Here is an 11,588-nt window from a genome sequence, read left to right as displayed (position 1 = left end):
CACCACAAGAACATCAGCTTCCTCATGTGTAGTGTGCAAGTCAGGCCTGCTTCTTCTGATTCCATTACAAAGCTCTACTGGTATTGGCTCCTTACCTGTAATCACAAGGTGTTTGTCATTGTGTGGCAGTAGATCAGTGTGCCCACACAGATACTCACAAATGAGATTAATCACCTGGGATTTATTGTGTGTAACAGATAAGCAGACCTTCTGTGCTGGCAAAGGTGTTGCCAATGACAGTCAATGGAATCTGCTTGCTTCCTTCGTAGCTGTAGCTGCTCGTGTTGCCTCTTTTATGCTTCCACTGTGATATCTGTCAAAGACCAGATGTGTGTTTGCTGCTGAAAGACAATGACATACGTACTGCACAAACTTTAGTATATAATCTTCTATGACACCTTTGCTTGGCCATCCTTATGAGTCGCGACTGTGGATTGTGTGTTTCCATCAAGAATGGATATAACATCTTTTTTTTCAGTTGAGCGCAGATATGTTGTCAAAGCGACCACTTTTTCACTGCTGCTGGTTGATGGGTTATTCCAATAATTCCTCCTGGACTATGGCCATAATGCATGAAAGTTGTCTCAATGTACTGGTCAGACCAGATGCCATTCCAGATGCCTGGTTGATATCGCAATACATGACCTCCTTCCATGAAGACTTGAAGCACTTCATTAGGCAGTTTGCTCATAGAATGAAAGAAATACAAGGCATACTTTGAATAATTGGCATGACCACTAGCAAGGAAATAAGGAAGCATCTCTTTGATGACAAGCAAATGGAGTGGCCAATCACCTTCTCGTTCAGCACGAACAAAATGCATGATGATAGCAATGTATTAACATTCAAAATTTCTTCTATCGGCAACTGAAAATGATCATAAAAATTTAAAAATCGTTAAAATAAAAAATATGAGGAAAATTAAAAACTTAAAAACATAGCTAAACACGTTTTATTAGCATCATCATTCATGCAGGCGGCCATATTGGATTTCGGCCTCCATTTTGCCACTGGGGTGCACTTTTTTATTTTGATGGTTACATCCCAAAGTATCAGAAAATGCAACAAAACTTTGTATATGTCTCGGAACGAGGTTCACCCGAAAATGACCATTCTGCCACCAGACTGCTAGGAATGAGGACGATAACATGACATCGGCCTGAGGAAGCAACGAAAATGAAGTATATATGTCTTACTAACATATTTTTGCTTGAGGGTATGTAATTATGATATTAACAAATACACTTGTCTCCAGCTGCACCCCGTAGGTGTCAACACCCACACACCTCTATTTTTCCCCCAAAGACCTCTTCCTGCATTGCAAGTTTTTCTTCATGAATCTGTTATCCCACAACACCCCATTTTCGTTGTGAAACTCTTGCTTTTTTCCTCATCTATATATTGTCCTTATGGACATATTATAGTCACAGGTCCATTCCTTCCAAGAGAATGTATTACGTAATAAACCTATTTCCATCATGGATCTGATCATTGGGCTCAATTCGTTGTGCCCGAGGGTGTTATTAATATTATATTTATCTTCTATTAACAGATGAGGGTTTTTTTAACTGGGGGGAGACAGTTTTACCTCCGCCATGGAGGTTATGGTTTACCCCGCGTTGGTTTGCTTGTGCTTCTGTTTGTTTATTATCAGGATTATTCAAAATGTTATGAACGGATTTGGATGAAATTTTGTGGATGGGTGGGCCATCGTCCAAGGAAGAATTGATTAAATTTTGAGCCGGATCCACATCCGGATCCGGTGTATCCTCACAATAGCAGAGTATCTCGCACAATATCTTCAAAATTTCTCAATGAATTTCAATGAAATTTTGTGAAAAGGTGGACCAACGACCAAGAAACAATTGATTAATTTTGGGGGAGGATGCGGTCTTGGATCAGGATCTTTTTTAAATGGCTTAAGCAGAGGTATGAGCTCTCTGAGCGCTTTCTAGTCATCAACGAAACCGTCAGTGAGAGACCTTATTCCCACGTTGAGTAATATGGTCTGGAATTAGTAACAATGAAATAAACTTGTATGTCTTCAATATGAAGGAGTTAATATGATGGATAAATGGGGAAATTCATTGTTCCCAATCGGTGCGTTAGTGGACATTTGTGCTGGGAGGGGGTTGGTGATAGCCAATACCCTCTTCAGGCATAAAATGATCCACAGGTATACATGGCGAGTGATGAGAAGGGTGGGTGGTGAACTGAATGAAAGGAAGGCAATGATTGATTATGTGTGTGTATGAAAGGATGCGAAGATGTGTAATGGATGCAAGAGCTTATAGAGGTTGGGGGAGTGGACTTTCTGATCACTACTTGGTGGTGGCCAGAATTAGGATTCAAGTAAGATGGAGGAATAGAAGAAGGGAAAGACGAGAGGAAGGAATAGTTGCAAGGAGAGTGGAAAGGTTACAAGAGGATGAGAAAAAGGCAGAGTATAAGAAAGAAGTGGAGGAACGATTGGGCAAATATGAATTGGAGCAGATGGGAGACGTGGAAGGTGTGGGTAGGATATTTACAGAAGAAATATGTGCAGCATGTGATCCGGTGTGTGGAAGGAAGAGAAGACGGAGGGGGGTGCAAGGAACAGCGTGGTGGACTGAAAAGGTGAGACAGGCTGTGGCACAAAAGAAGAAAGCATACAATGAATGGATGAGAAATAGGGGCGTGGAAGAAGTTGAGAGGCGGAAGAAAGAGTTATATGTATAAAGAGAGAGGTGAAAAGATTAGTAAGAGAGAGTAAGAAGAGAGTGGATGAGGAATTTTGAAGGAATTTGAGTGTAAAGTAGAGGGACTGTAAGAAAATGTTCTGGAAAGAGGTGAAAAGAGTAAGACAGGGTGGAAGTGAAGTTAGCAGGGGAGTGAAAGATAAAAATGGTAGATTACTAGTGGAGAAAGGAGAAAAAGCGGGCAGATGGAGAGAACATTTTAAGGAATTGTTGAACATAGAGGATGGAAGTAATGCGAGTATAAGTGGCTGGGGAATGGCTGGGAGAAGGAGGGAGGTGAGAAGACAGGAAGAAATCAGTAGGATAGAAGTTGTGGAAGCAATGAAGAAAGTTTAATTGGGGAAAGCCCCAGGAATTGATGGAGTGTGTGGTGAAATGCTGAAGCATGGGGGAGAGATAGTAGTAGAATGGATGTGGAAGATGTGCAGATTGGCCTGGGAGGAAGGTAGAGTCCCGGAGGATCGGAAGTCAGGTATAATTATTCCCTTGTACAAAGGAAAAGGGGAAAAAGAAGTGTGTGGTAATCATAGGGGCATTTGTCTTCTTAGTATAATAGGAAAAGTGTATGGTAGGATACTTATTGACAGAGTTAGAGAAAGAACAGAGAAATTAGTTGGAGAAGAACAGGGAGGCTTTAGGAAGGGAAGAGGTTGTGTAGATCAGATATTCATTCTTAGATCTTAAGTGGAAAAGTTTCTAGAGAAGGGAAAGAAATTATATGCGGCTTTCATGGATTTGGAGAAAGCATATGACAGGGTGGATAGACAAGGATTGTGGAAAGTGTTAAGAATATATGGAGCAGATGGGAAGTTGTTGAATGCTGTGAAGAGTATGTACGATGGTGCGAAGGCTGCAGTGCGTGTGTATGGTGAACTAAGTGAATTTTTCTCTTTGAAAGTTGGGTTGAAACAGGGATGTGTCATGTCTCCATGGTTGTTCAATCTGTACATGGATGGGGTAATAAAAGAGGTACAAGGTAGGGTAGTGGATGTTGGAGTGGCCCTGGTGAGAGAGGATAGTGTTTGGAAACTCCCTGTACTGTTGTTTGCAAATTATACTGTGTTGTTGAGTGAAGACGAAGGGGAGCTGCGAGGCTTGGTGGATGAGTTTGGGAGAGTGTGTAAGAAAGGAATCTACAGGTGAATGTAGGGAAGAGTAAAGTGATGGTCTTTGAGAGAGGTGAAGTCAGTGAATGTACAGCGAGGTTGGATGGTAAGGAATTGGAAAATTTGAGTACGTTTAAGTACTTGGGTAGTGTGATGAGTAAGGATGGAGGTTTGGAGGGTGAAGTGCTTGAAAGGGTACAGCAGGGAAGAAAGGTTGCTGGTTCTTTGAAAGCAGTGATAAGAAACAGGGAAGTGAGCATGGAAGTGAAAAAGTTACTACGTGACAGTACTGTGATACCAACTCTAACGTATGGAAGTGAAGCTTGGACGTTGTTGAAAGGACACAAGTCAAGAGTGAGAGTAGTGGAAATGAGTTATTTAAGAGGAGCCTGTGGAGTCACATGGAGAGACAGGCTGACGAATGAGGATATAAAGGAGCGTTGTGGTGTGGATGTGGATGTGATAGGAAGCGTTATGAGGAACACACTGAGGTGGTTTGGCCATGTGGAGAGGATGGAGGGTGAAAGACTGACGAAGAGAGTGTATGTGAGTGAGGTGGAGGGGAAAGAGGGAGGGGAGGCCGAGGATGAGAGGGCGGGCTGGGGGGGAGAGGTATATGAGGGGGGTGGGAGTTGGGAGCAGGGCAGTGAAATGGCGGGGGACAGGACGACTTGGAGGCGATTTGTTTGTGGCCACCCCAAACGGGATTGAGGCGTCTGGCAATAGATAGATAGATAGACAACCGGTGTCCATTTATTTTTTACTTAAGCACCCAACATAGTAATGCAGAGGAAACCATTTGGCTTTACTGTATACTGAGATACAACCCAGATGGTTTCCGCTACACCAAGACACCATTTACTACGCTGGACGGTAACGATATAACCATATCATGGCGCCTGGTGGTTTAGTGAGTAATTAAGGTGCTCCAATCGGATTAAGCCGGTGCAGCATTATATCCAAAGGATGGTTGGGGTTTATTGCTCACTTAATGCCACTCAGGGATGAGTGAGGCTGGTCACTCTCATCTTAAATGTCAGTACAAACTTGACTTGACTAGCCCCGGACTTCTATGCCTCTCATGGAGGAACTTAGGATTTGATGATATATGGATGAATGGATGGTACCTTACACTCTTTCTTAACTATTCAGTACTCTCCCCTCCTCCCTCGCTCTAGTCTCTCCTTTTCCCGCAGCCTTTCCATTCCTATGCTCCATCTCTCAGTTCCTCTCACATTCATTAAAGCTTTTCTCTCCTCTGTCCTGCCTCTCCCTCAGTGTTTTCCTTATCTCTTTCATTCTAGGTCTACCTCATGCTTCCTTTCCTGAATCCCCAAGTCTTTCCTTTTCCCCATGTATTTTTTTTTCACTACTATCCCCTCCATTCCTTGGTTCTCCCTCCTCCGACCCATTTCAACCTATCGACTCCTCGAGTCTAGACATACCAGTATCTTTAATGATATTGTCATGGATAATAACAGATAGAAGTGAATATCTGTGAACCCAATTGTGTGAGTCTCTCTTGATGCTACAACCAGAAGGGAGCCCTGGCAGGAGAAGGAGGAAGAGGAGGAGGAGGAGGAAAAATGTTTCAGTCATAGACTCAGTGCCAGAAAGAACTGTGGCTAGTGCAGGCTAATGCAATGCCTGTTAATGCTCTCACACACTCATCTCACCCTCACAAACCACTTACCACATCCATTAATTTTTGGCCAAGGGCTACTAGTTACGAGGAATTATACACTTCATTTGCTGGTGAGCTACAATACATATGTTGGAGGAATGTGAGCACATGAGGTCATGTATGTAGTTCACGAGAAAACTGCTGATTTCTTGTTGATAATTCTATGTTGTCATATGCAGATAGAGTTACATTAAGTGAATATTGACGCAACGTTGCTATAAACCTGCCGTGAATATCACATCGTGGTGCTGAAATTAGAACCGCCTGCTATACCTTACTACAAACAGTTTGTATTAAAGCTGAACCAGTATTAGACAAATCCATGGCAGGGAAAATACTCGTACAGCACTGAACGTTTTTTGCTCCTGGCATAGTTCGCCCTTCATTAAAGTTTTCTTGTGATCAAGATAATGAAATACCCATATTTTAATATACGAGATCTGATCAAGAATATCCGATCATATTTTTCCCTCATACACCGGTAGGAGCAAAGAGATGAGGCTCAGTGGAATGTGACCTTGAAAAGAGTTGCACATTCTCAAATGTGTTCAGCGCTACAACCCAACCAGGTCGATGCTGAACAGAATGTTTGATGATGTGTTCTTCTTCCTTGTTGCATTTTCGTTTTGTGCTGCAATGACCATGCGAATCAATCAAAGTTATTGCATCAAATTTTGTCAGAAACTTGGTGACATGCAATCTGGAACCATCAGGATGATTCAGGAGGCTTTTGGCGATAAAACTATGGGGGTTACACAAATTAAGGACTATACTTAGATTTTTTTTTTTTTTCTAAATCGAGGCGAATATGCTCTTGACAGGTTGGTGATGACTGGCTGCATGCAACATTTCTTCATAATCTCTTTACTTGTTAACATTAGTACTTGACAACATATTATATCTGAGGGGGAAAATTGGGTTTCTAAATGTTATTCCAACATGTTGCATTCAGACAGTCATCAACAACATGTCCAGCGCATCTTCGCCTTAATAAGAGAGAGAGAGAGAAAGAGAAAGAGAGAGAGAGAGAGAGAGAGAGAGAGAGAGTATAGTTCTGTAGTTTTGAAAAAGGGCAAAAGTACCAGGATGTTGTTCATTTCGAGTATGATTCAAAAAGTTAAATAATCAATTAAAAGTACTTCTTGGGAGCTCTTCGTTGGAATGCAGTCCGTCGCTAGAGATGAGAGTTGTGGGAGGCAGCTCCACCACGACAGTGCCCTAGCCAACTCATCTCATCGAGTATTTTTTTTTTTTTTTTTTTTTTTTACCAAACACAGGGTCACACAGGTCCGGCAGGATTCCTGGTGTCCTGCCATGGTTTTTTGTTTCTTTATTTTTCTTTTTTTTTTTTTTTTTTCCTGAACTGATGATGCCCGTGAAGGTGTTGAGATCTAAGGACCGCTGGGCTCAATGTGTAAACTCCCAAGGAGAATACTTTGGAGGGGTTTCAAGTCTGAACTCAGCAAGCAAGCATATTTTTTCCCCACCAGTTAATAGTCGGATACAATATGATCAGACGTCGTATGATAATATATTTCATTGTCTTGATGTGACTGATGCTGGCAGAACATACATTTAAGAGATTACAACAAACACGTAGAGACATCTTCCTAGCAGTAAGATATTTCAAGCATTCAAACATATGAACATAGGAATAATCACATACTGGTTTCAGAAAACTACTATATCTTCACTCCAACCAATATATATATTTTTCTTTCGCTTTACTTTAATTCGCTTAGAATAGGTTTCGACCTGGGTAGGTTATATACAAGCCGATATAAAAATTTCCATTACCACGCGGTTCTCCTAATGTTAAATCAATCGTTTGGTAGCAACGAGAATAAATTACATAACGACAACATCGCAACCAGTGACGTAAGTGGTCGTGTAACAGAGGACACAGCAGCACCAGTAATGTCTTTGCATGATCTAGTGTTTTTGCATAAGACAGGAGACGATGTGCGTTGCCAAACCAGTGGCTACTTGAGAATGGGAATTGATAACACAGGCGAGCCGCTGTTCCACATTTTGTTACACACACACACACACACACACACACACACACACACACACACAAATCCGTACCAGGTTCGGTGAAAGTTATATCCAATTAGTAGGTGGAATAACTCAGTAATATTCTGCAAACGTCAGTGTGAAAGGCAAGTGTCAGCTTCGTTATCAATCACTTATTTTTTTCCTTAGTGTACGTCGTGGAAGGAGGGAAGGATAAAACGTTTAGTTATACTTTTTATAGTGTGTATGAAGTAAGTCATTACTAAGTCTATATTCCTAAGTCTATATTCTCAAGACAGAAGTATTAACCAATTATCAATTCAGAGCAGCATGTTATTTGAAAATGTAAGCTTCATTATGACAGAAAATATTTTTTGAGCATCCCATCGAAGCCAGCGAGCGAGAACATTTACACAGTCACAGTTTTCTTTCCAGACGAAAAGATGGAAGTGTAAAAGGAGGCAACACTTGCTCATGCAAATTTGTGGAAATTTTGAACTTTGAACTTACAGCTATACATTATCTCTGTTTTATATGGTAATGAAGAATATATATGACCATGTGAAGCTAGTTTCCTCAAAATTCATCCAAATTTGTACAAGTGAAAAAGTAATCTTAACATGAACATCGCGCAAAACAAAATAATGCACAATTCATTGGCATCCTTCCCCAAATGCTTAATGAGAGTTCGTTAAAACATTTATACGGATTTTATGAGGGATTTATGTATTAGAAAATTCGTTTGATAACATCTGGTACAGTTGTCGCCATACGAAAAACAATCCAAGTTGGGCTTTGACGCGAGTCACGCGGCGCGACATGTTTTGTGGATATTTTTAATGGAAAGCCATCAAAACTACAATCATTTCATTCTCACGTTTATGTCCTTGCCTGCCTCTCTTCCTTTATTTCCTCCGCGTCCATGCTTGATTCCTCACTATGACCCCGACATACCAATTCCTCTTCGATTTTCCTCCCTTCTTCCCCCACCGTAATAAATATCTTCCTTTCTCTTCCTCCCTCCCTTGACTTATCTCCGTCCTGTCAAGAACCACTTTCGCCCTCAGTTAGCCCATGTTCTGACTCACTCTGTGTCTGACCCTCCCCCCATTACTGGTCTTAGGCTTGAGTGACCATCTCTTTGGTTGAGAGAGAGAGAGAGAGAGAGAGAGAGAGAGAGAGAGAGAGAGAGAGAGAGAGAGAGAGAGAGAGAGAGAGAGAGAGAGAGAGACAGAGAGAGAGAGAGAGAGAGAGAGACAGACAGACAGACAGACAGAGACAGACAGACAGAGAGAGACCAGAGGAAAGAAAGACTAGGGAAAGGACTGGGAAGGGATGGAGGAAGGGACAATAACACAAAGTCCCTGTTTGATGTAGTACCACAGTTAAAGTCTCGTGGAGCGACTATAGAGGGAAAGCAGGAGATAGGGATGGATGGAAGGAAATACAGAAGAGCTGAGGGAGAGAAGAAAGAGGAACTGAATGAATGAAGGAGAGAATAACCATGGTAAAGAACGAAAGAACGATAGAGAAAAATGTATAAGGAAATGTAGGAAGAAGTAAATATTGTGTTACATAGATCTACCTGAAAAGATGAGAAAGAAACACAAATAGCAGTTGCAAGATAAGATTTCACTGATCCACATTCTGAATGTGTGTTTTTTTTTTTTTCTGATTTAATGATTCATGCTGATTTCGCACAATTCGAGAGTGCTGATTTCGAATATACTTTCAAAAATAATGTACACCGTCAAAATTTTTTCACAAAACACATGAATATGTTTACGCAATGAAGGGAATACGGCCGGGCATTAAACGACACTATAATAGAAATTCACTAATGGCTACCACAAAAATGCATAAATGTGATGCGCAAGACAATTGATTAGCACTGGGAGTTAATCTAAGGCTGGAATCTCCTTCTCTTAGATTTCCTAGCGTATTCAGTGTCCGAACAGTGTTGCAAGCACCAGCAGTAATCTGCCATCATTTTGGCATTCCGTCTCCCTTGATACCTGTGCTTCATTGTCTTGATGTCCTGATGAAACCTTTCACCTTGTTCTTCACTGGTTGCGCCAAGATTCTCTGGGAAAAAGTTCGTGTGACTGTGCAAAAAAAAAAAAAAAAAAAAAAAAGTACTTTCACGCTCATGTTTGCCCCTAAGTCTCTCAACGACGTCAGGAGAGTTTCCATGATGGATTCAGCGTATTTTGCTTTCTCGTTCCCAAGAAAATTCGAAACTACGTTGGCAAATGCAGTCCAGCAATCTTTTTCACCTGGTGTCATGGATTTCACGAATTTCCCATCCTTTCATGGGCAGCCTTATTTTTGGGCCGTCGAGTATTCCTGACTTGAGTTATTCATCCGAAAGTGTGGGGAACTTCAAGCAAAGGTATTGGAAGCATGCACTTTCCTTGTCAAGAGCTTTTACAAATTGATTCATTAGACCTAATTTTATATGTAGTGGGGGCAGCAGAACCTTCTGAGGCTGAAATAGTGGTACATTTTTGATGTTCTTCTCTCCAATTGTGAACTGTTCTCTGGATGGCCATTCCTTTCCGTATCCATGTTCCTTCTTTGCACGGCTGTCCCAGAGACACAGAAATCAAGGAAATTTGGTGTATCCTTCTTGCTGAACTAAAACGATCGATAGCATCTTCAAGTCACCACACACCATCCAATTGTGATCACTGTATTTCATTTTTTCAAGAACCAGTTTCATTGTTTCGTATGTTTCTTTCAAGTTGACTGAATGGCCGATGAATGGAGGCAAGTTTGTTGCCGTTGTGCAGTAGCACACACTTCAAACTTCTCGTCAAACTGTCAATAAAGAGCCTCCATTCATCTGGGGTGTATTCACATCGCATCTTCTCAAGCAGCACTTTAATATCATTACAATAAAAAAAAAACATTTTCTTTTGTTAAGTAGTGCAGTAAATCTGCCTCTCGGATGTGGTATTTGATGTTTGTTCCAGGTGCCAACATGTTCTTATCCTTGAACCTTGACCCCGGTAATTCCACAGATGACTTTGGCATATTGAGATGCCTTACGAGATCGTTCCATTAGCCTGCGTGAATGGCCTCGTACTCTTGATATCGCTACTTGGCGGCATATTCATCGTCATTAGTACCAGATAGTTCAGGTACTGAACTTTCATCCGAACCTGCGACATCCAAAGTGGTGAAAGTAGGCACAGGGACTTCATCCGAGTGAGAAACAGGCAGCTACAATGAGGGATGATTGGGATACTCAGTGCAGGTTTGCAAGCTGAAACCAGACACACTGACCATGCAAAAATAGCAATCGTTCAGGTGGATTGGGGGTTCCCTCCATACTATCAGAACTCCAAAACTGAGACTCTTCTTTCGAGATTTTGTCCATTTCCTGAGGTTCTCAATACATGTCCTGCACACCTTAATGGGGGGCCCATGGTTTCTCTTGGTCACCAAAAGGAACACCAATGTAAGCACGATATGCTTTGCAAAACAAACTCTGGGAATATTGTGCATTGTTTTGGGGTGGTTAACCCCTAACTGCCGGCTGACGTGTATAGCAGTCACGATTTTGGGCGCGGAGCAACGCCGGTTGACGTGTATAGCCACGGGTGTCTTCCCACTACTCTTTGAACTTGAACTTAACCTTACCACACATGTAGCCCCTGGGGGGGGCAGGGTGAGCAGTTTGCCCCCCCTGGGAAAATTTTGGGGAAATGCTGAAAGGGAATTTGGCATAGTTCTTGTTAGTGATGAAATTTTTTTTTTTTTTTTTTTTCATTTTTCTACAAAAAACGTTATTATATTTTGTTTTTTATTGTTTTTTTTTACTAATTTACCGGTACGAATATTTTTGATTATTATTAAACCATTTTCTATTCCAAAAGTTAATATTTTGGGGGTCAAACATTAGTCAGACATTCTGACAGTCCTGAAAAGAGTAAAAATACAATTAATATTTCACCTGTAACCTGTTTGAACTGTGTTGACAAGGTGTTTATATATTCCAAAATTTGCAAGAAATTAATCAAGTTTCCTACTCACGTTAGA

At 41.3% G+C, this 11,588-nt stretch overlaps 1 pseudogene; it reads right to left on the bottom strand.

Annotated features, from left to right (window-relative positions):
* The window catches only part of LOC145403311 (uncharacterized), a 64,577-nt pseudogene extending 53,997 nt beyond the window's left edge, over window positions 1-10,580 (bottom strand).
* Between the last annotated feature and the right edge of the window lie 1,008 nt (window positions 10,581-11,588).

Source organism: Coenobita brevimanus, chromosome 60 (assembly GCF_032717465.1).
Source record: "Coenobita brevimanus isolate Jiangsu-jjx chromosome 60, ASM3271746v2, whole genome shotgun sequence".
In the NCBI taxonomy this organism is placed as follows: domain Eukaryota; kingdom Metazoa; phylum Arthropoda; class Malacostraca; order Decapoda; family Coenobitidae; genus Coenobita; species Coenobita brevimanus.
Note: the sequence above shows the minus strand (reverse complement) of the source record. Positions and strands in the feature narration are given on the sequence as shown.